Source organism: Pelophylax lessonae (genome assembly GCF_965119305.1).
Source record: "Pelophylax lessonae genome assembly, chromosome: 4".
In the NCBI taxonomy this organism is placed as follows: domain Eukaryota; kingdom Metazoa; phylum Chordata; class Amphibia; order Anura; family Ranidae; genus Pelophylax; species Pelophylax lessonae.
In genome coordinates, this window is record NC_138771.1 from 294,502,269 (window position 1) to 294,526,072 (window position 23,804).

A 23,804-nucleotide genomic window follows, 5' to 3' on the forward strand; every position below is an offset into this window, starting at 1 on the left:
GGTGGCGCGTGCGCCGCCGGAAGCTCGCTCCCGCTGTTTTCAGTCACAGCGGGAGTCGGGCCAGGGGAGGAGCGGCGGTGATCAGCGCTGCTCTTCCCCGATCATCGGGGGATCGAGTCTGGAGATCCGCCCACTTGTGTAAACAAAGCGGGCGGATCTCCTAAGTGACAGGCAGGGTCAGATTGCAGGGTTCAGCATAGCTGAACCTGCGATCTGTCCCTGTGTCACTCAGTCACCTCCCCCCACACACGTCAGTAAGCACCAGGCATACATTAACCCCTCCCTCTCCAATAAAATTAACCCCTTCCCTGCCAGTGTCATTTTTACAGTAACAGTGCATATGTATAGCACTGATTACTGTAGTAATGTCACTGGTACCCCCAAAATTGTCAAAAATGTCAGTCAAGGGTCCGATCTGTCCGCCGCAAAGTCGCAGTCCCGCAAAAAAAATCGCAGATCGCCGCCATTACTCGTTAAAAAAAAAAAACACCAAAAATGACAGAAATCTTTCCCTTAGTTAGTAAACGCAATAACTTTTGCGCAAACCAATCAAAATACGCTTATTGTGATTTTTTTTTACCAAACATAGGTAGCAGAAAACAAATTGGCCAAAAATTTAAAAAAATTTTGATTTTTACATTTTTATTTGGGGGAATTTCATATAAAAAAATGTGAAAAATATTGTTATTTTTTCAAAATAAACGCTCTTTGTTTGTTTATAGCGCAAAAAATAAAAATCGCACAGGTGATCAAATACCACCAAAAGAAAGCTCTGTTTGTGGAAAAAAAAGGACGTAAATTTTGTTTGGGTATGGCGTCGCACGACCGCGCAATTGTCAGTTAAAGTCGCAAAAAGTGGCCTGGACGTAAGACAGCAAAATCCTCCGGTGGTAAAGTGGTTAACGACCACGACCACAACATACAGGTGTATTCAAGGTACTATTGACATACACACACACACACACACACACACTCATCATAGGTTGAACTGGATGGACTGGTGTCTTTTTTCAGCCTCACTAACTATGTAACCATGTAATATGAATATATAAATAAGCTATTCTTTGTATGTGAGTATGAGTGTATTTATAAAAAAAAAAAGCCATAGCCGTACGTCAATTAAAAGTGCATGTATATTTGTTCTGTATAAATGGGGCTAAATCAAATGTTCTCTAGATGGAGCTGGTTATCATAGGAAATAAGTATGTTTCTCAGCTCAATCTAGGGGTTAGCAAAGCAGAGCAGAGCCCTGATGACAGTCAGTTTGTTATTAACCCTTTCGCTGCCAGGCCCTGTGCTCCACTTTTAAACTTAGCTGGCCAGGTCATTTTTGCAATTTCTCCTCTGCTTTTTTATTTTTCCCTTACAGCGTTGAACGTACGCAAAAATGTAAAGAACCACATTTCTCAAAAAATCTGAAGGTTTTCATTGTTCCCTTACAGTTTTTAGTGTTTTTTAACAACTTTCCTACTATGCAAATAAACCCCTTTCCTGCCCAGTGCTGTCCCACTTTGAATGACAATTGCACGGTCATGTAACACTGTACCCAAATTCAATTTTTATCTTTTGGGTTTATTTAATCATTACAAGTGTTTTTATTTGTTGCTGGACAAACAAAAAAAGACAAAATATTTTGAAAAAACAAAGCAAAACAATTTTTATAGTTTGTTATAAAATTTTGCAAACAGGTCATTTTTCACCTTCATTGATGTGCGCTGATGAGGCGGCACTAATGGGCACTAATAGGCTGCACTGATGGGCACTGATAGGCTGCACTGATAAGGCGGCACTGGTGGGTACTGATAGGTGTCACTTATGGGTGTCACTGATGGGTGGCACTGAAAGACACTGATGGGTGCCACTGATGAGTGGCAATCAAGGGCACTAATAGGTAGCACTGATAGGTGGCACTCATGGACACTGATAGGCACTGGTAGGTGACACTGATAGGCAGCCCTGATGAGGCACTTATTGGCAGCACTGATAGGCACTGATAGGTGGCACTGGTGGCACAGATGAGGCAACAGTTGCTCTCCCTCTTTGGGACCAATGTCCCTCCGACAGCAGCCATTGAGTGGCTTTTTTTTCTCTTCAGGCTGTCAGTGTGAGGGGAAAAAAAGAGCCGATTACTGGCTCTGTTTACATCACGTGATCAGCTGTCATTGGCTGACAGCTGATCACGTGGTAAGGGGTCGGGAGTCTCATTAACTCGCTGATCAAAGAGCCAACTGTGTGCGCCTGCAGGGATTGCGCAGGCAGATCATGCACGGGAGGATGTAAAGGGACATCCACGATATTTGCGCAAATGTTTACCAAATCCATATTTACACTAAAAATACACTAAAATCATTAATAGCAGATCCAAACACAGCAAATTTTACAAAATTCCTGCTAAATTCCAACTAAATATAAAAGCTTGTATATATAACCTGTATTGAGTTAATAAATAACAAATATTTGTACATTTTAAATTTCCCCTTTTTAAGAAATAGTGAAAATCGTACGTACGCAAAAATTTAACTTTTTCACTTACAGCATTTATAAAATACCCCCCAAACCATATATTTTCTGAAAGCACATGGCCAGTAGAATAAAAAGAAGGTGCTATTGATTTTTAAGATACTGCGATATTTGCGCAAATGTTTATCAAACCAATATGTTCGCTAAAATTACACTAACATCATTAATAGTGGATTCACATATGGCAAAATGTACAAAATTCCTACTAAATATAAAAGTTAAAACTGTATTGAGTTAATAAGTAACAAATATTTTTACATTTTAAATTATACATTTTTGTGAAATGGTGAAAACTGAAAAAAAAAATCCAGAGGTTACCATTTTTCACTTACAGATTTCAGAATTTGAAAAGTCCCCTCAGGCTCGGTTTACACTGGTGCGATGCGGGAAACCCTGAAAATCCAGTGCGGGTTCTCGCATCACATCTGAATCGCTGGCCCTCTGCGAACGGCTGCGGGTGTCAATACAAAGTTAGCCACTTAAGGTCCAGGATTATTTCTGACACTTGTTGTTTACAAGTTAAAAATCTGTATTTTTTGCTAGAAAATTTACTTAGAACCCCCAAACACTATATATATATATATATATATATATATATATATATATATATATATATATATATATTTTTTTTAGCATAAAACCTAGAGAATAAAATGGAGGATGTTGCAATACTTTATGTCACATCATATTTACGCAGCAGTCTTACAAATGCAATTTTTTGGGGAAAAAATACACTTTTTTGAATTAAAAAATAAGAAAACAGTAAAGTTAGCCCAGATTTTTTTCTATAATGTGAAATATAATGTTACCTTTAGTAAATAGATACCCAACATATCATGCTTTAAAATTGTGCACGCTCGTGGAATGGCGACAAACATTGGTACTTAAAAAAATCTCCATAGGCGAAGCTTAAAAAACTTCTACAGGTTACCAGTATAGAGTTACAGAGGAGGTCTAGGGCTAAAATGATTTCTCTCGCTCTAACGATCACGGTGATACCTCACAAGTGTGGTTTGAACACCGTTTACATATGTGGGAGCGACTTGTGTATGCATTCGCCTCTGTGTGCGAGCTCAGAGGGACGGTGCGCTTTAATTTTTTTTTTATTATTATTTTACCTTTTATTTTTATACTATTTAAAAAAAAAAAATAATATATATATATATATATATATATATATATATATATATATATATATAATGGTACTTCACTCCACAATGATATTAGGGAGCAAAATAAAGACCCACTTAAGTGCTAGTAAATAAATATCGAATTTCTATAAATATGTGCAACAAAAACATATGATAGATAAATGAGTGATTCAAAAGTCCATGTGAAATATTATCATATGATAATGTCCTTTAGTGCAATTCCACCATGCCGTGCCTTTAACAATAGTAAAGTGCTGGTGATATCAATCAACACACAAAGGTGCTAATGTGTGCTTTTCCCGTGCTCACAAGCAGCTCACCTCTACGTTTGACTCATGTTTTACCATTGAGTCAAACAACGCTTTTTCCCCTGTAGAGATATCAATCGGGAAGAAATCTCACTCCTCTCCACCTCCTTCTGGTGTTTTATTCTTGTGGTGTTTATATTCCCCATATATATCGTGTAGCGGAGTGTGAGTTCACCAAAAGAAGGAGGTTTTTGGTGAGATATCAGAGGTCTAAACAGACCCCCCATCTCTCTCTCTGTCTCTGAGACAAACAAAGGGACTTAAGAAAGTCCCTTTCACTGCAGCACTTTACATGAATGAATGAGCAGTCTGTATAGAGACTCCTTATCCATTCATAAACTGTCAGTCTTACACATAGTAACACTCGGTTTACTATGATCAGCTGATCAGCTGAGCGGTCAGCAGACACAGGAGCCATTGGTAGCGATAGCTGCCTCGGTCCACTGTACTACAGGGAGGGGGCTGGTAAACACATCTTTACCAAGCCCACCCAAGCCCTAGCACTCCCCCCCCCACGCTCATGCTCAGCTGGCCAGACACAGTGCCGGTCAGCAGCTGCAGGCAGCAGGTGGGAAAGGGAGGGATGCTGCCAGGGGGAGAGAAGTAGTTTGTTGGCCACTAAACTACCTCCTGTGCCATTCACCACTGTTGGGGCTAAAAAGAAATGAGTTCTTCAGAGCCTCTCCACACATCCTGTCTGATATGGGTGACCAGAACGGAAGATTTTGTGAAGGGCAGGCAGCCCATGGCCATGGGATTCAATGTTTACCTTTAACTGTCTGCTCTTCCACGTGGCCATACATTTTCTCCCCTCTGTTTGCTGCTGCCTGCCCTGTCCCCTGTGTTGTGGGAATTTTATGGCAGTAAGTTTCCTCCTCAAACTATGCCTCCAGTGAGGGGTTCCCACGGTATGTTTGTTAGCTGCCCAGGCTGCTAGGAAGTGTAGTCCTGTGCCTGGGTGCTGGCTGGGAAGGAGCCCACCCATGCTCCAGACAATAACAATGAAAATGCATTTGGGAGCATGGCCTGGTGGGGGTCCAGGCTGAGACTGCCACTTGTCTACACACAGGTCTTGTTCTGATGTGCAGCTCTCGGGATCTTCTGCTCTTATCTAGAGTGGGGTATCCAGACACCATCAAGGTAATACAGTAAATAGTGTATTCTCACTGCATCTTAAAAGCAAAGCATATTGGTGACATCTTGGTGGCAGTAGCTCACCTGGGTTTACCCTTATAACAAGGTGAGTTGGTCAAATAAAAATGTAACATATTATTCTACATAGCATATGCAGTTTAAAACACTGCCTAAAATATGTTTTAAATCCAGTTGCAGGTATTCAGGCTTGCGATGCCAATTTGAGCACCTGAGACCTAGGACATAACAAATCATGCTTTTTGTTTAATTCACAGGATTCTTCTAAAAAGCCAAATATCATTTTTGAGTGGACTGATCATTTACAGTACATTTAATATAACTAATGACAGTATGTGTTTGAAAAAGATGCGCACTACACCAAAGTTCACATTTGTAAGCTATAATTCACTGGTTATTATATTATATCCCACATTGTCTTTTCTTTGTTGATTTAAATGTCTGCTGTAATATAGGTAAGCACTTTTGCTGTTTTTTCCTATTCAGACTGGAAAAAGGAAACCCGGCTAATCAGGTTTTCAACCAAGGCCTGGGAACATCTGGCATCCTGAGGCAGGAGATTGACAGATCATCCAACTGCTTGAAGCCATTATTATGGATAGAATAGAGATTTCATGAACAGTGACCCCAAAGGTTAGGTGACTGAGGTTCATAGTGCTGTCACCATGTAGCAAAGATCAGCATATAGCAACTGCCTCACAACCTACTCTTCATCTAAAGGAACTGATGTACTCGGCTATCCAGTTTTTACACTGGTAATATAACCAGCATGAAATGCTTAGAGTACAGGTTAAGAAACCAGTGTTAAAGCTTGCATGTATACAAAGAAGAGAACACCAGAGCATGCCCACCTAAGTGTAGCATTAGTAAGGCTTTAAAGTGATGCTAAACAGAGAAGTGTTAACTGCCATAATTCATTTACATAAATCATATATATCATGCCAATGTATTTCTCTTTTTAATTCCTGCAGTGCTGTTGTGTGGTTACATGATCTTTTACTGTTCTTTGGGAAAGATCCTTCGGAGTGGCTTCTATTACTTTGCTGATATATGCTGTGTGTCTGCACAGATTGGTGCTGTGCCAGTCACATGACTTAAAAAACATTTCAGAAGAGCAATTAAAATTATAAATATCAAATAACTGTTTTACAGCTTCCAATAAATCTTTATTGTACAGCAAATATGTATTTTTTGTGCATTAATCTGGTCTAGGCAGAGTCAGAGAGGAATGACTTCTACATCCAAGGCTCTTTTTTTTACTTTACAGGTATTAGTAATTACATTTGTTATTTTTATTACGGATTTATAACAAAATTTGCATCTTTGTGAGTTTCTTGGTGAATGTAATCAATCAGCATACTATATCCCAACCTTATGGTATTTAGCAATAGGAGGACATGGAGGCGGTGGGAGGGAGGGGAGTGTCATTTACTTCTTTGTATACACCCACATGTGTGACTCTCGTGTGTGACATGTGTGACTACTAAAAAGAGGGAAATGAAGAGCTTCCGAGGGAACTGAAATTTGAGCATGCTCCGTAGAGGACACCAGCTGGTCTACAAAATCTCAACCTGGAGTGGGGACACAGAGAATATGGGAAGGACAGCTTAAGACAGGATTAACTAGGTATATTTCAATGTACACAAAATAAATGCTTTGGTGGCTTTCCGAGTATGAACACTCGGTTATATATCATGTCATGAGAGTTTTACAAACAATCTTTTTTTTTATGGTTCTGGACATGCTACAGAGCTGAAACTTCACATGTACACTTTTTAGACCCCCCAGATACGAAATCCAAAGTAAAAATCAAAATATCTCTTTTTTTTAAAAAAATTTTCAATAATTGGCTTTTTTATCAAAAATGACAATTTTTAAGAACTTTTTTTGTGTGATTTTGTGTCCGGGGGGTCTAACAGTGTACCTGTGAAGTTTCAGCTCTGTAGCATGTCCAGAACCATAAAAAAAAAGGATTGTTTGTATTAGAACACTTTCAGCACAGGAGTATGGCTTCTCGGTTTCCACACCTTGCCGGTTTAATAGCAGGCATTTTTTTGGGTTCTTTGCAGTCAGGAAAAACATCTGAACTTGTGTATAGTGGTACTGTGCACAAGTTGAGATGTTTTGCCTGCCTCCAAAAACCCCCCAAAAATGCCAGCAAAAACACAGCTGGGCATTTTTTTTTTGACGCTAGCGTTTTTTTTGGCATTTTTTTGGGTTCTTTTGAGGCAGGCAAAACATCTGAACTTGTGTATAGTGGTATATATACACACATACTTATATGTTTATACACACCTAGACATATATAGGTGTGATAGTAGCAGAAACACATTACTGTAAATGATTTCATTAGCGCAAGCATATATTTCTGCTACTATCACACCTATATATGTCTAGGGGTATATATATACAGACATATATGTGTATATATACCCCCTATACACATGTTCAGATGTCATGTCTGACATCAAACATGTCCTCAAAAAAGCACTGGCAGTGGCAACCCCTGCAGCATTAAAAAAATGCTTGGTTGGTGAGAAGCCATATTCCAGTTCTGAAGCAACTCAGAGAAATTATCATTTCTCTATAGCGGTCACCCTGCTATGGAAGGGTTTTGTCACCCTTCCATAGCAGTCACTGTCAGTTAACCCTACACTACACTACGGTCCCCTTACACTTAACACTTTCCCTACAGAAACTAAATTTTTGAAGCTAACTAAAGTGTAAAAGGAGCACTCTAACTACACTAGATATCCCTTTCCTCACACTAAAAATAGCTAAATGACACTTTGTAACACATTAGAACAGAACAGCATTCCACTCTCTTCCATGTCCCATACAAGAATGCTAGGAATTTGGCGGGGGCGATCTTATATACTGGGGGGCGTATTCACTAATGATTGGACTATGGACCCCCTAGTCACTCCAATCACATTCCTAGCATTCTCTTGCCCCTCAATTGGCTTTTACTGATGGTTCTGGTCCAATCACTGGCTTTTAAAGCCCATTCCCTGTCCCATTGCATTTTGGTCGGTTCTGGTTGCCGAATTCCGAACTTTTTGGGCAAAAAGTTCTAAATTCGGCCGAACCTCGAACATCCAATGTTCGGGCCGAACCGATGGTCGACCCGAACCGTTCGATCATCCCTACTTCTAATCCCAGACCCTATATCATTTATAAAGAATTAAAAAAGTAAGGGTCCCAACATTGAACCTTGATTCACCACTGATAACCTTAGACCATACAGAGTAAGAATCATTAACCACTACTCTCTGAATTCTATCTTTTAGCCATTTTTCTATCCACTTACAATCTGATCTTTCCAAGCCTGTAGACTTTACCTTACACATTAGCCGTGTGTGCGGAACTGTGTCAAACGCTTTTGCAAAATCCAAGTATATTACATTCACAGCCACCCCTCTGCTCAACGTTTTACTTACCTCCTCATGAAAAGAAATCAGGTTTGTTTGACAAGTATTTTTTGTTCCAAATTAAAATAAAGTGTTCAAATATACACAGTTTACACAGACTACCTACCACTGGTTTATTTATATCCAGGAACAACTAAATTCTTTAAGACCCCACGCACTGCTGGAAAGAGCAATTCTTTTACTTTTACTGTGTTGCAAAGCATTCCTGACCTGCCCACACTTATATTTGTCCTACAATTTCAGAAGTGCCTGTACACAACAATTCTACTTAATAAACTACTGTATCTCTCTCCTTTTTGCTCCTTGCATCCTCCAATTTATGGAAGTGGAAACACTTCGACATACTGTACAATATGATACAACAGTCCAACCCCCAGAAGTGATATCTTCTGGTACAGGACAGCTGTTAAATTAAAATCTATAATTTCCTGCCTTAAAGAAGAAAATTCACTACATTTTTTAAATTTTTATGAAAGGAGAAGTACAGCCAATGGGATTTTACCCCTACTTCTCCTGTGGGTCATAGGAGTACACTTAGTTCTGCACTCTTGTGACCCAGATTCAGGCAATAAGTCCACAGGATGAAGTCCTGCAGGCAAAAGTGGGCTCTGGAGGGATCCTGACTTTAATGTTGGGATCCACCCAGGTGGCTGAGCCGCAGCTGGCTCAGTTTCTCAGCACACAGTTTTTACCCTCTCCCCCCACCACTGTCTGGCTATACTGTTCAAGCTCTGGCCTCCAGGTGTTCTAACCAGGTGATGACGGATTCAGGGTCCTCAAAAAAGTGTGCGCGGTCCTCTCCCTCCACTCTGAGGCGGACTGGATACAGCATGGAGTACTTGATATTTTTAATGCGCAGACGGCGTTTGGCCTCCAAAAAGCTCTTGCGGCGCTTCTGAACTTCCGCAGAGAAGTCTGGAAAGATGGCCACTCTGTGGTTTCCAAATAGGATGTTCCCTTTTACTCTGGCTAGGCGCAGTATGGCATCGATGTCCCGATAGTTCAGGAATTTTGCAATGAAGGGGCGGGGAGGTTCTCCCTGGGGTGGGGGGAGCCCCGAAAGGTGGTGTGCACGCTCCACTGCCAAAGTAGGTGAGAAGGAATCCCTGCCATAGGCCTGTATGAGTAATTGCTCCAAATAGGATGAAGGGTCTGCACCTTCAGAACCCTCTGGAAGGCCTATAAACTGCAGATTTCAGCGGCGTAGCCTATTTTCCATGTCATCTTGCTTTTGGAGAATAAGATTCACTTGGTGCTGTAGCCTGTCTGAGGAGTTTTGCAGGGGGGGGGGGGGGAGTCTTCAACCTCACTAATCCTGTGTTCAGTCTCAGTGACCCAGTCCCTTAGCTTCTGCATATCCTGCCTTAACAAAGAGATATCAACTTTTACCTCTTCAATTTTGGTTGTCAGTGTTGCCTGGCATGTAGAGATTGCCTCCAGCACCTTGGTTGTTGCAGGGCCCTCAGGCACCCCCCGCCTCTGGAGTCGAATCGGCGACATCTTGGGTTGGGGCCTCCTTGTCCTGTCACCGGAATGAAGCCAGTTTCGCCGGGGCTTCAGAGCCTTTCTTCGGCGGGGACATGATGAGGTAGGTGTCAAGGATCCACGAGAGGTGTGGGGAGGATTATTGTGCCCGCAGGGCTGCAGGATCAGGGGTACAGGAGATCAGTCTGGCGGAGCTCCGCTCACTCGCGACCTTTCACATGCCGCGCCAGGCCACGCCCCCCGGCTATACTGTTAGCAAATAGATGAATACTTAATGTGGGCTGATTGATATCTCTGGTCTCTGGCAGCAGACACACACTGAAGATAATATCTGACATTTAACACCAGGGGGTGGGGTCGGCTCTTTTCACAAATCAAGCTAAAAATCAGTTAGGTCTTCGGTACAGTGTATGTTTACTAGGGGCAGACAGTACTGTGTGATAGATCTGTAAGTGCTAGGAAACAAACAATGTGCCACACATCTCTGAACAATCAGCACTGAATGGATGTTCACAGGGGGGGAATTTGAAAGAGGGAGTGGTGACTACAGTGCTAGCTATAGTTTCTCCACGAGAACACCCATAAATTGGGCTTCAGCCTGGGTGGAGCGACAGCACAGACAGAAAAAAAAATGTGCTTTAATGCACAAAGGGGCTAAGGATGAGAACAGAACCAAGTGCCACATGCACTTGGTCCCCTGTGGGATCTAAAATGCTTAAAAAAATAAAGAAACACTTCTTTTAGCACATTTAAAATTAGTAACACAATTTCGATCTATGAAATTGTCCGAAGTTGCTCTTTAGAAAGATAAAAAAAAGGAATTTTGGAAAAATTGTGTAAAGAATGATTGTGTATAGTACACAATAGTATATATTATCACCATCAAGTGATAAATCATACCTAACACATCACTGCAAACCTTTTCTAAACCCTACTTCTAGCTTTTTATGCCTTAGCATCCCATAGCCAGTGCTATCAAGTAGAGGAGCATAGGACACGCTTAAACCTTTGATGATACCGACCCTCAGTACATCACTATTTGCATAGATATTCAGGCATCAAAGCAGCACCTTGAAAAGCTTTGCAATAATACTGCTCCTGTACTTAATGTACACTTAATGGTGCATAATATCTCATTTAGTTCACATTTTTCTTAAACACACCATACTTTCCCTAGACGGTCACCATTTATTTAGTATAATAAATGTGATATAATTTTACTATTGTCTAGACAATGTTTACTTCAAGATTTTCACTTTCTAAAAACACAGCAAAAAGGTAAAAAAAAATGTATGCTGTTATGTATTGCAGTTATTTAATATAACTGCCAATACATTCATATAATGTAACTAAGCAGTTTATGTCTCCTAGTTACTTCCTCCTCTCAAGTGATTTCTCCAGGCAGGAAAGCTAAGAATTCTCGCACACTGAGTGACCTTTGCAATAGCATTAAGATCTCCCAGAATAATAAAAGAACAGTAGGTTCTGGAGAAGTTAAGCTCTATGTGAGATTTTCCAAAAATGCTCTCTACTCCCTATTCTAACAGTTTTTATTCTGTGCTAAGGTCACGTCAGACTGCATGTTTCCTTTTGAACATCGCCTTCAAGAAAGCTGTCTTGTAATGAATAAAATATGCATAAATGTAATGTAGGATGTATGAGGTTTTAGTTATTATGCTACATATATTTTCACAGGCACAATTGTTAAAAAAAAAAAAAAAAAAAAATGTCTATCTGTAGCTGCTGGAAATATCATCTTAATTAATAAATTGTATTTCTCAGCAAAACTTTTTTTTTCTTTTTTTTTTTTTTTAGTTAGGATAGTCTTGAATTTGTGACAGCTATTCAAGAGGGGATTTCCCTTCTCTTTGGAGAGTGAAAGCATATGAAAGGAAATCTCTTAAACGGGACTCAAATAAAAAAAAAAAAAAACAACTGACAGAGACTTTAATCACTCAATAAATAAATAATTTGCTATAAATACGCTAAAAGTCCAGGCAAGTTGGATACAGTATGATTTTAATATGTTTGTACAACAATCACTAATTACATAGTTTGTACAAACTTTGTAGCGCATCTTGGCATGTTGGAACTTTTTGTCCAATTGCAGATTGCAATTGTTGGTGAAAGTAGGATTTTGATTGCCCAAATCTCTGCAGGGCCCACTTTAGTGAAAGGTTTTGCTTAATCACTTTGCGACCGCCCTATAGCAGTTTTATTGCTACAGGGGGGAAGCCGTGTGCAGGATCATGTATATATATATATATATATATATATATATATATATACATGTGATCTTGAACTTCCAGGTAGCAGGCAGGAATACACACCAGTGGCGGCTTGCTCCTGCTGTGACTGTACACAGCGGGAACCACGGACTTTGTCCGCTGGCACCCGCCCATCATCCTGCAGAGAGACAGAACTCCTATCTGCCTGTGTAAACAAGGCAGTTTGCCATTCTGACAAAAGGGAATGCATGGACCCTGTGTCCCTGCTAAGCAGGGACTAGGATCTATGTCCTTCCCTAGTAAAAGCACCTCCCACTGTATTAGTGTCACTGGTTCCCAAAACGTGTCAGTTAGTGTCAGAATGTCCACCGCAATATCGCGGTTCCACTATAAGTTTCTAATCATCACCATTACTAAAAAAAAATAAAAAAAATAAATATATCCCATAGTTTGTAGAGACTGTAACTTTTGCTCAAACCAATCAATATACACTTATTGTGATTTTTGTTTTGTTTTTTACCCACAATATGTAGCAGAATACATAATGGCCTGATATTTTTCCAATTTTTGTATTGGATATGTTTTATAGTAGAAACTAAAAAAATTGTATTTTAAATAGTCAGCCTTTTTTTTAATTACAGTGCAAAAAAACCCCACAGAGGTAAGAAAACTATATTTGTGGGGAAAAAAAGGACCTACATTTTATTTGGGCACAGTGTCACATGCCGTGCAATTGTCAGTTAAAGTAACACAGTCATGAAGGGGGGGGTTCGACTTCTGGAAGTCAATTGGTAAAGTTACAATAAAGTCAGGTTTAAAAAAACAATAAAATCTATTCAAGTGTATATTCTTAATTAAAGAAAAGTACCTTCTATTACTCTCAGCTTCCTCCAAACCCCTGAAATACAGTATTTTTTTTTTGTGCCGCTGTGATCCTACTTCCTATCAGAGGGTGGCTATATTTGTTGCCTATGGTCCCACTGTGTATAGGATTGTACTATACATAAAAACACACACTATATAGGATTTAAAGGGGTTGATTAACTAAACTGGAGAGTGCAAAATCTGGTGCAGCTGTGCAGTGTAGCCAGTCAGCTTCTAACTTCAGCTTGTTCATTTAAATTAACAAAATACCCGGGAAGTTTCTTTGCAGAGCTGCTCTAGATTTTGCACTCTCCAGTTTTAATTAATCAACCCCACAGTGTACAAAGAGCAGCGCACGAGGTCACAAATAGCATGCACTGCTTGCTCCAAACAGGAAGCGAGGGGGAGAAGGATAGGTTCAGGAGCTTATGGAAGATGTTACAAGGGGGCAGAAAAACACACTAAGAAAAGGTTTACTGAAAACCTGGCCCAGATTACAGGGCCATAGAGCAGTGGAGGTGTAAGAATTTCCAAACAATTTAGTGCAAGGCTTCCGACTACAAAAACATGACCAGAAATGTGTTACAAATGTCATTTGTACAGAAGACCATAGAATTTAACCCATACAGTGGTATTTAAAGAGCCACTGCCACTTTGCTCTTGTTATATTGCTGTAATAGAAAAAGATTTTCTGGGTATTGGGGAGCATGTGACCTCATACAAGCACTCAAACCTAAGCAGCCAATTTCCAGAGAGAGGCAGTGATGTAATCTTCCTTAGTGAGTTCTGACCCCTTCCAATATTGGAGCTTACCCAAGGTGAACTCCTGCAGTGGTTAGGCAGTGTGGGAGTTCAAATTGCTAAGTATATTGTAGGACCCTCCTAGGTAGGTGCTAGTGAGAAAGTATAGTTTTGAGCTCTGTCTGCTTACCAGAGGGGATGCAGGTAAATCTATATTGTTCTCTGCGTACCAGGGAGCAGGATCTGTTAGTGAGGTCTGCTCATTGTGCTCAGTATGCAATTCATTCAGTCTAGGGGGTGTTTCACACTGGTCCAAAAGGGAGGCATGTTGTACAGTGGGAGGGAACCTGATGAATGTGTGCATAGGCTTTGATGCAGTCCTGGTGATTGGCAGAGGCCAGGTCGCCTCAGGTTATTCGGGGATACTGTATAAAAGTCAGGAGCACATGTGCTGTGGGGTCTTTGGCTAGAGAGTGGAGTCTCAGAGAAAGGGGGCGGCTGCCTCCTCCTCTGTAGAGGTGCCATGCGGTCGCAGGAGGTCATCCTGAGGGCCTGAGGAATGGTTGAGAGGAGCTAAACCCAGAGATCCAGGAACGCTGACTGAGAGGGGAGACACTGGAGACCCTAGGGCCACAGTATCGTGAGTATAGGTACTCGTGTCAAGGGAAATAGATAGAGTCCAAACTGGGGAGACCGCTCCAGGTGAGACAGGAATCAGGTGCCGGTCGGATCCGTAATCCAAAGTCACATGAAGCAAGAAGGAATGACCGCACTTCCGATAAAGTTCAAAAATGGAGTGTATTTATTCCACATCAAATAAATACACTCCATTTTTGAACTTTATCGGAAGTGCGGTCATTCCTTCTTGCTTCACATACTCGTGTCAAGGAACCTTACCTAAGGGGGGCCACTTATGTGTGTAGGATAGTCAGTAGATGGGTGTCAGCAGGTCGAGAGAAAGAGGATGCTAGGGATAGTGTCCTGAAGATAAATGTCTATTCACTGAGTTGTCTTGGGAGAAGAGACTCAATTACCAATTCATCCATAGTGGCAGGGTGAATCAACAGCCTGGCTATACCAGAAGATAGGAGTTCTCAACATTGTGCAGAGTTAAAATGGAGTATCCCACTATTTCCTTCTCCTATCCCCAAATTATCAAATAAACAAAAACAACCACATACCCCTGGACTGATTATTAGAGCGAGCTGAAGAGGGAAAAATTGAGAACTTTATTTGCTGGGACTGTGTGCTGGTAACTCAGGGGAACCCGCAAAGTGAATATCTGGCAGTCCTTACGGGGACAGTTCTACAATACCATGCTGAGAGGCTGGCCATTAAGAGGCATTCTTACATGGTCTGGAATGACCAGGTGACAGTGTCTCTTTAACATTAAAACAAGCAATCAGGAAGTAGTGGCTCTTTGTTGCTGCATAAAATTGCTATATTAGTAAAAGTGGGCCTTTACCCACGAATATACTCCTCTGACTCCTCCCCCTCCTTCTTACAAAGTTGGTATTTTTGTAAACAATAAATACCTTTTTTTTTACACTTTCCACTTCCTGCGTTCTCACCAAGGTGAGAATGACATATGCAGCATGACATTTGCGCATATCTTGCACTTGAGCAGAAATGCCTTGGTGCTATAGGATCTTACAGGGACCCATGTCTTGTCTTCTCATGTGCAAAGTGGGGCACAGCTCCTGTACATGTGCAGAAAGAAGCAGGTTTATACCAATTTTGGGGACCCAACAGATGTATGGTGTGTCTGCACAAAAACGGGGATTTTGCATTTGCACAAAGGTGTTCCCTAGATATGTAATGGCGCCACAGTCAGTGACAAAGATGAGCTTTGGTCTGGAAGGAGGAAAATCCTGGACTAAATGGACTAGTATGTATTTTTTTTTTTGTTTACATATAGGAACAATTACCAGGGACTGAAAATAAAATTTGCTAGCTAGGTAAGCTGAAATTCCTCTTTTAAGTGTTAGTAAACCCAGGACTCTGCATTCACACTATCTGGTCTTCCACAGTACACAGAACATGAAAATGCAATTATTTTAGTAAATATAAATTGGATAAATACCTTTTCCCATCTGCAGTATATAGCAACCTTGTGACTTTTATCAGTTCCTAGTAATGCTTGTAGGAGGAATTTTAATTCTCTCCTGACCCTCTGCCTGGACATGTCTGGACAGTGCTGATTGGCCCTGTGCTGATCACATGCACTCTCCCAAGAAAACAAAAAAAACCTCTCCAGCAATACACACCAAACTGAACATGTGCAGCCATTCCCTGGCTCTGTAAATATTAGGTTATTTTTTGCAGATGATCAAACAGCCTTTATATACAATGCAAAGGATTAACCCCTTAGGATCCACAGTGAGTATAACAAGCATGCTTTACTGCATATACAGACTGATTTTACTGTTGTGGGTTTAGTAAGACTTTAACCACTTAAGGACTGCCCCAGGTACATGTACAGTGGCAGGGAGGCCCTTAAGCCCAAAATCACATACCTGTATGTGATTTTTTAGAAAGGCTCTTGTGGGCCAGCGCAGCCAGAGCAGCGCTTCCGCTGTGTCCAATCACAAGGCAGACCATCGTTCTTTCAGACAGAAAGAGAGAGATCTTGTGTTCCTACTAATCAGGAACACAGATCCCTCTCTTCCTGCAGTCAATTCATCCCCCACACAGTTATGAAGCACTCCCTAGGAGCACACTTAACCCTTTGATTGCCCCTGGTGTTAACCCCTCCCCTGCCAGTGTCATCTATACAGTAACAGTGCATATTTTTAGCACTGATCACTGTATTGGTGTCATTGGCCCCCAAAAAGTGTTATTTAGTGTCCGATTTGTGCGCTGCAATGTCGCAGTCCTGCTAAAAATCGCTGATTAAATTGCAATAAAATGAACAATGTCAATCATGCATACAAAATAGTGTACAAACAATTTGAAACAAATGAAAATGTGAGTAAACAAAGTCTCTGGTTTCTCTTGCAAATCAATATAATGTGTTTTCCGTGAACAACTCCACCAGAAAAAAGCTAAATAGATGAATGTGCAAATAAAGTCCAGTGTTCATATAAATTCCAAAAATAATCACTGGTGGCCGTGAGAAAACCAAGTGCTGCTGCAAATCAACGAACGTGACGTGAAAATCCCATCACCTGGTGAATTCACCGCTTACCAGCTTTAAGTAGATTTAGGGCAGATAGACAGAATATGAATCCAAAGGGACCTCTGTAGATAACCAAAAGGGAGTGCTGTGTTGGAATCTACCCTCGTGTGTGACAGGGGAAGGGGGGGGGGGAGCTGCTTACCAGATCCCACTGTTTCCAAACATGTAATGAATGTAGACTCTCTCTGGATATGTAAATGAGGGACTCCTGGTGTTTCTTGGTTCTTCTCTCGGAATGAAACTCATATAAGGTGCACCATGAAAATGAGGGAAGAGACTAACGGAAGCTCAATAGGGAGGAAACGCGTCAGAGCGAAGGAGGAGTCGCGCCGTCAGTCACAACAGCTGCGGCTTGCACTGCAGGCAGCCGCCGCTCTCCAGACTGAACTTGCATCTTCGTTTTTTCCTGTAAGTGCAATCTTTACTTTTCTAATAAATGTGATAAAAGGTTATGCACTATTAGTCTCTTCCCTCATTTTCATGGTGCACCTTATATGAGTGTCATTCCGAGAGAAGATCCAGGAAACACCAGGAGTCCCTCATTTACGTATCCAGAGAGAGTCTACACTCATTACATGTTTGGAAACAGTGGGGTCTGGTAAGCAGCTCATCCCCCCCCCCCTCCCCTGTACACACGAGGGTGGATTCCAACACAGCACTCCCTTTTGGTTATCTACAGAGGTCCCTTTGGATTCATATTCTGTCTATCTGCCCTAAATCTACTTAAAGCTGGTAAGCGGTGAATTCACCAGGTGATTGGATTTTCACGTTCGTTGATTTGCAGCAGCACTTGGTTTTCTCACGGCCACCAGTGATTATTTTTGGAATTTATATGAACACTGGACTTTATTTGCACATTCATCTATTTAGCTTTTTTCTGGTGGAATTGTTCACGGAAAACACATTATATTGATTTGCAAGAGAAACCAGAAACTTTGTTTACTCACATTTTCATTTGTTTCAAATTGTTTCAAATTGTTTGTACACTGTTTTGTATGCATGATTGACATTGTTCATTTTATTGCAATTTAGTAGCGCACCAGACTTTTTTTTACACTATTTCATTCATACACCTTTGGTAGCAGCACACTCACATTTATCAGCGCACTTTTTCATTTATAAAAATTGCTGATTGCCGCTATTACTAAAAAAAAAAAAAAATTTAAATCTTTAAATCTATCCCATAGTTTGTAGACGCTATACCAATTAATATACGCTTTTTTGATTTGTTTTACCATAAACATGTAGCAGAATACAAATTGGCCTAAACTGATAAACAAATCTGATTTTTTTAAAAAAAATATTATTGGAAATTTTTTATAGCAAAAAGTAAAATATTGCAATTTTATTTTTCAAAGTTGTCGGTCTTTTTTTGTTTGTAGCACAAAAAAATAGAGGCGCAGAGGTGATCAAATACCACCAAAAGATATCTCTATTTTTGGAAAAAAAAGGGCATCAATTTTATTTGGGCACAACGGCGCATGACCGCACAATTGTCAGTTAAAGCAACGCAGTGCAATATCGCAAAAAATGGCCTGGTCATTAAGGGGGTAAAACCTTTCCAGAGCTGAAGTGGTTAAGCAAAACCTTCTATGCATTCCATTTGCTTCAGCCATGTGTTGAATGATAAAACCTTGACAGAAACAACCTATTAACGAAGCCTTGAATGATATGCAGTTTATTATTATTCACATGGGCAGAGAAAGTAAATTCAGGAGGTTTTATAGATTTGCACCATGTAAATTGTATTAGGATTAAATGTAAATAGTTCTGTGCACAAGCTATATATCAAAATGCACATCAATAAAAAATAAAAAAAAAGCCGAAAGATGTTACACTGGTTCCTATAAAGATAGATTAATGTCTGTAGGATCTGACAGCCGATAGGTTGAATTTGTGTATGTTGACCTTCACATTATATGTGAGAGGTTACACCAATAAACAAGGACATGACCTGGAAGTTGTAAATGAATTTATATTGTTATTAAGCAAGCCTGTTCCTGAATGAAGGGAAATATAATAGCTTTGATATAAAATTCATTCAGATATGACACTTTTCAAGTGGTTTGCAGCTGCAAATAGAAAAGTTCTTAAAAAAAAAAGCTCAAGTTGCCATGGCAACCTATCTTGTAAGTTGCGTGCTCAACTTTTCCATTTTATTTTTCCTATCCTGGGGTAATGCATGATAGATATCTTTCCAAGGTTAGGAGAGAGGTTTGCGGCAGAACAATAATCCTCCCATGAACTACCCAAACACAAGAAAATATTTCTTAATTAAGCAAAAAGTCAAAGCAGCATGCTCATTACTGTGAAATATCCGTCTATATCAGCTGGGAAGCACAAAGCTGTGTGATGAGAGCTTAATGAGCACCAGAATAACGCACAATTTATACACTTTACTTTCATGTTATTGTCAAAACAAACATGCGTGGGATGGTCAGGAATCATCTCAAATAAAGTACCAGAGTAACCTTACTAATCCAAAAATGTTTTATTTGCGTGCCCTGATATGCATGTATACAGCTGATATACACCAAAAGCAGTAACACACAATGCACAGTAATGCATAGCATGCTCTGTGGTGTATTGCAGTGCCTTTTGTTTAGAATGACACCTTAATGTACAAGTACAAGAAGTGCCAATGGATCTGCACTTGCTGTGTGATGAAGTGCACTTCAATAAAAAATATATACTGTAACTGTATTCTAAGTCTCCATTCACACTGGAGCCCAACACACCTAGGCAGTGAACAGCAATGCACTTGCACAGTGTTGAATGCCTGGTTTTATGTGTGTTGTGGTGCATTGGCAGCCCATTCAAATGAAATGGATAGCTTAACACAAGGCATTTTATTGTGCGAATACCACACATTGAACAAAAATACTGCATGTTAGGTATTAGGGATCGGCCGGTTATCGGCAAAGCCGATATATCGGGGGCCGATATGCACTTTTCCCGATATATCGGAATTGGCCCCAGAATTTACTGATATTGCCGATATTTTGGGAAAGTTCTTGTACCCGGAGTGATGTCTGCAGCTAGAGGCATCACCCTGGTACCGGCGTCCATAGCCTACGGTCGGCTGTCTTGTAATGACAACTGATGCAGCTGAGAAGCCGCTCGGCTGTCATTACAAGGAGCGGGAGGGGACGCCCCCCCTCCGCCTTCCGCGGCTCGCCCGGGTCTCCCGTCCCACCGGGAGACCTGGCCAACCAGCCTACATGGCCACCGAAGACCCGATCAAAGCAACATTCGGCTCTGATTGGATCTCCATGCAAAAACCCAGAAGTGATGTCATGAGTGACATCACTTCCGGGTACTATCTGGCACCAGATTCCAAAATATGACAGCATTCAAAACAGCCAAACTTGGCATTTTGAATGCTTTTAAGTGCATAGGAGGGGTTTGGGGTCTTTTAGACCCCCAGATCCCTCCACAAAAGTACCTGTCCAAAAAAAAAAAAAATGTTTTTTAAATGTCCAAAAATATTGGCCAATACCGATATGCATTGACCAAAATATCGGTATCGGCAATGAAAAACCGATATCAGTCGATCACTATTAGGTATGCATATTTTACTGCTACACACTAGTGTGAATGGGTCCTAAATAAATGGGTTGCCCTAACACAATGCACATTAACAGTTGAAGTACTGCACAGAAACATGGGTGCAGTAACACAACAATATGGCAAAATGTGAAGGGGGTCTTGAAGCAGGACTAAACCTATTGATTTAACAGTTTCAAAATACAGTTGCATTCCCTGAATGTTCCGGGAATGTAACTGTCACATTGGATGTGCTCGCAACCAAACTGTTAAACCATCCAATGGCTGGTGTCATAACTGATCACATATGCAGCATCATGGCAGTTGGAGATCAAACAGAGGACAAGATGGCAGCTTCCTTGGTTGAAAGCAATGGGAGGGTTTAAGGTACAAATTAAGCCTAGCTTTGTTTTACCTACAATCTGAATGACTCTTGAAAATGAATCCAAAAGGTTTACAAAGTATACAGTGAAAACAATTGTCTCTGTGATTAAAGCGACTCTCCTTTAAAGCGGTAGTAAACTCAGACATCGATGCCACATTTTAACCTTGTATCATTCACATTAAATATTTTCAATGACATAGCCGCTAATAGTATGCCTGAGAATAGTTCTTACTTTGATAAATCAATACATTCTGGAATGCTTCTTCCTTTTCCTTAGCACCGCCATCACAGCTGAGGTCTTCCGCATTTGTTCAGTACATTGTTTCCACCCTCATTCTGTTTCCCTGGCCGTAATCCCACGCATGCGCATTACTTACCGTATCCAAGCCTCGTTTTGGTTCACGGTTACTAAGGAAACCTTTATACAGCGAATAGGAGCCAGTCCTGTTGCTTCCTTACTTCCTTACTCTCACGGGATCATGGGGCTGACGTCTAAAATAGGAAATGACGCAGCCCCTGCATAGACCCTGCATTTTTCCGGCAGCATAAGCTTGCCGGAAAATTAGGGTTTAAAGTACATGCGTGGGTGATGTAATGATAAAGAAAACAATCAATATTTTGGAAAGGAAGTGGGTAAGAGAAAAAATGAAAATTAACACAGATAACAGACTCTGGGATAAATACTTTAATTGAAAGTCACAATAATGGGTATACAACCGCTTTAAAAATAAAGAAAGCAAACCCTGCAAAAAAAGAACATTTACACATATAGTACCTGTGCTACTGCCTGCTCAAAGTGTCTTCACATACAGACACTTCTGGGTGTGGTGCATGGTTGTTTCGCCAGCCGGACTCTGGTTGCACCCGTGATGTAGGGGCCTACCAGTGGGACCACAGAGTGAAGAAAGCAGAACTAAACCAACTGATTCACCAGATTAAAAAAACAGTTACTATCCTGGCACATGCAGGTAATGTAACTGTCACATGGGTAAAGAACCCTTTTACCAGATTATTAAAGTGGAACTTTACCTTAAAAAAAAAATACAATTTTTAATGCAGAAGAGACATGCTACGGTATGTCTTTTCTGCAATAGAGTTATTGTCTGCACTGTAAACTGGGCTGTGCATGCGCAATTCAGTGTAAGAATTTCAGAAGATGACTGAACTCCTGTGCATGCACAAGAGTAAAGTCATCTTAGCCAGGGCAATGGAAACCACTGGGGATCAATACCCGGAAGTCGCCGGGCTGAAAGTGTTAGTGGCACAGAGTTTCGGGACATCGAAGAACTGAACAGGGATAGAGTATAGTTTCACTTTAACGTATATCTAAACTCAAAACTTTTTTTTTTTCTTTTTTAAGTTTAGAGTGTGAAAATATTAAAACTTCTGTAAAGTTTTTATTGCTGTCTATGTCCTTAATGGGTAGATGTACTCCCTATACTTATGGTGACTTTGCCAACTGGACAGAAAATGATGGGAAACACAGTTGTGACCAGAACAGGAATAAAGATTAAATCTTCCAGTGCATACTGGTTGCAGTGGCAACCTTTTAGGATCCTTGCTTTAGATTTATTTTTTTCACTTCTTATTATGCCTCCAGGAAAAAAAGTGAAGAGAGATCTTCCCAACTGGGCACAGACTTAAAAAAATCCACTGAATTTTACTAAAAATAAAAAATAAAATTTTGGGGTTCAGATGCACTTTAAGAGGGACAACAATGACCCTCATTCCAAAGTGGATTGTCAATCAGGGCCAAAAATGTACAGGTCATGTGAATTGGGTTGTCTGGTTCATGTGAATCAATTTTGCTCATCATCATTGGTTTAAAAGGTCTGTTATTCCATGCACATCTACCTGGGAAAATGGTCCATTGTGTATGTAAAATATATTGAATAACTTTGTTTTGTCCTGGGGACATTTTTAAATTTTCTTAGCAGTCTGTGTCTGTGGTCAGCCCAGAGAAGTTTTTGCTACCCAACTTAGCCTGCTGCCCTCCATGGCCCCATGATGATAAATGATTGAATGATGTGGATTTATCAAACTGCTTACTGCCCCCAAAACATTTATATCCCTTTTCTAAAAACAAAATATAGATTTAAAAAAAAAAAAAAAGTATTGTTATGAAGATCTATTTCTAACAAGCATTTTAAAAACGTATAACTCTTCTTGTTTTACCAAGTAATGATTGCACAAACATTGTTTACATTTCCGAGTAGAAATAGGATCATTAAATTCTATAGCCAAGTTGTCTCTTAATTCACATGGCAACATGCTAAGGAGGCTTGATGGATGTGGGATTTAATGAGAAGATTCCAACTGTTGCATCTGTGCATTTGCTATGCACTTCATGTATTTTATGCCAGCCATGCCTGTTCAGCATTATGCAAAAAACCCTGTTAAGATTCTAAGCATCAAGACTAAAGAGAAGAGTCAAGTCCTGGAACAATAAGTGGTCCAGGCACAGCTAGATGCATGATGATAGCCAAAGGCAGCATGTGCATAAAACACCTCCTGATCCAACGAGATATTGCTCATTTACAGCCATGGTGCCAAACTATATTTAGAAAATGTATCACACAACTCACATTTCTGGAACAAATGAATTTTGGCAGAAAGACATTTGAATCAAGGGGATTTTTTAGTTATGTAAAAGTGATTTTAATTCCCACACCACAATTTTAATAGGTAATATTTTAAACATCTCCCTTTGGCGCAAATCTTCATTTAAAAGCAATTCCTTAAAAATGAATTCATTTGTCCAATAAATCAATCCATTGGTTTTTTCCCTGTTTTGACAAATTTAGATGGACACCTC

The 23,804-nt window shown here is 40.3% G+C and overlaps 1 protein-coding gene across 1 annotated transcript in view; it reads right to left on the bottom strand.

Moving 5' to 3' along the window:
* LOC309552619 (dynein axonemal heavy chain 3-like) overlaps window positions 1–23,804 on the bottom strand; it is a 1,537,563-nt gene that overhangs the window by 60,429 nt on the left and 1,453,330 nt on the right. The window lies entirely within an intron of this gene.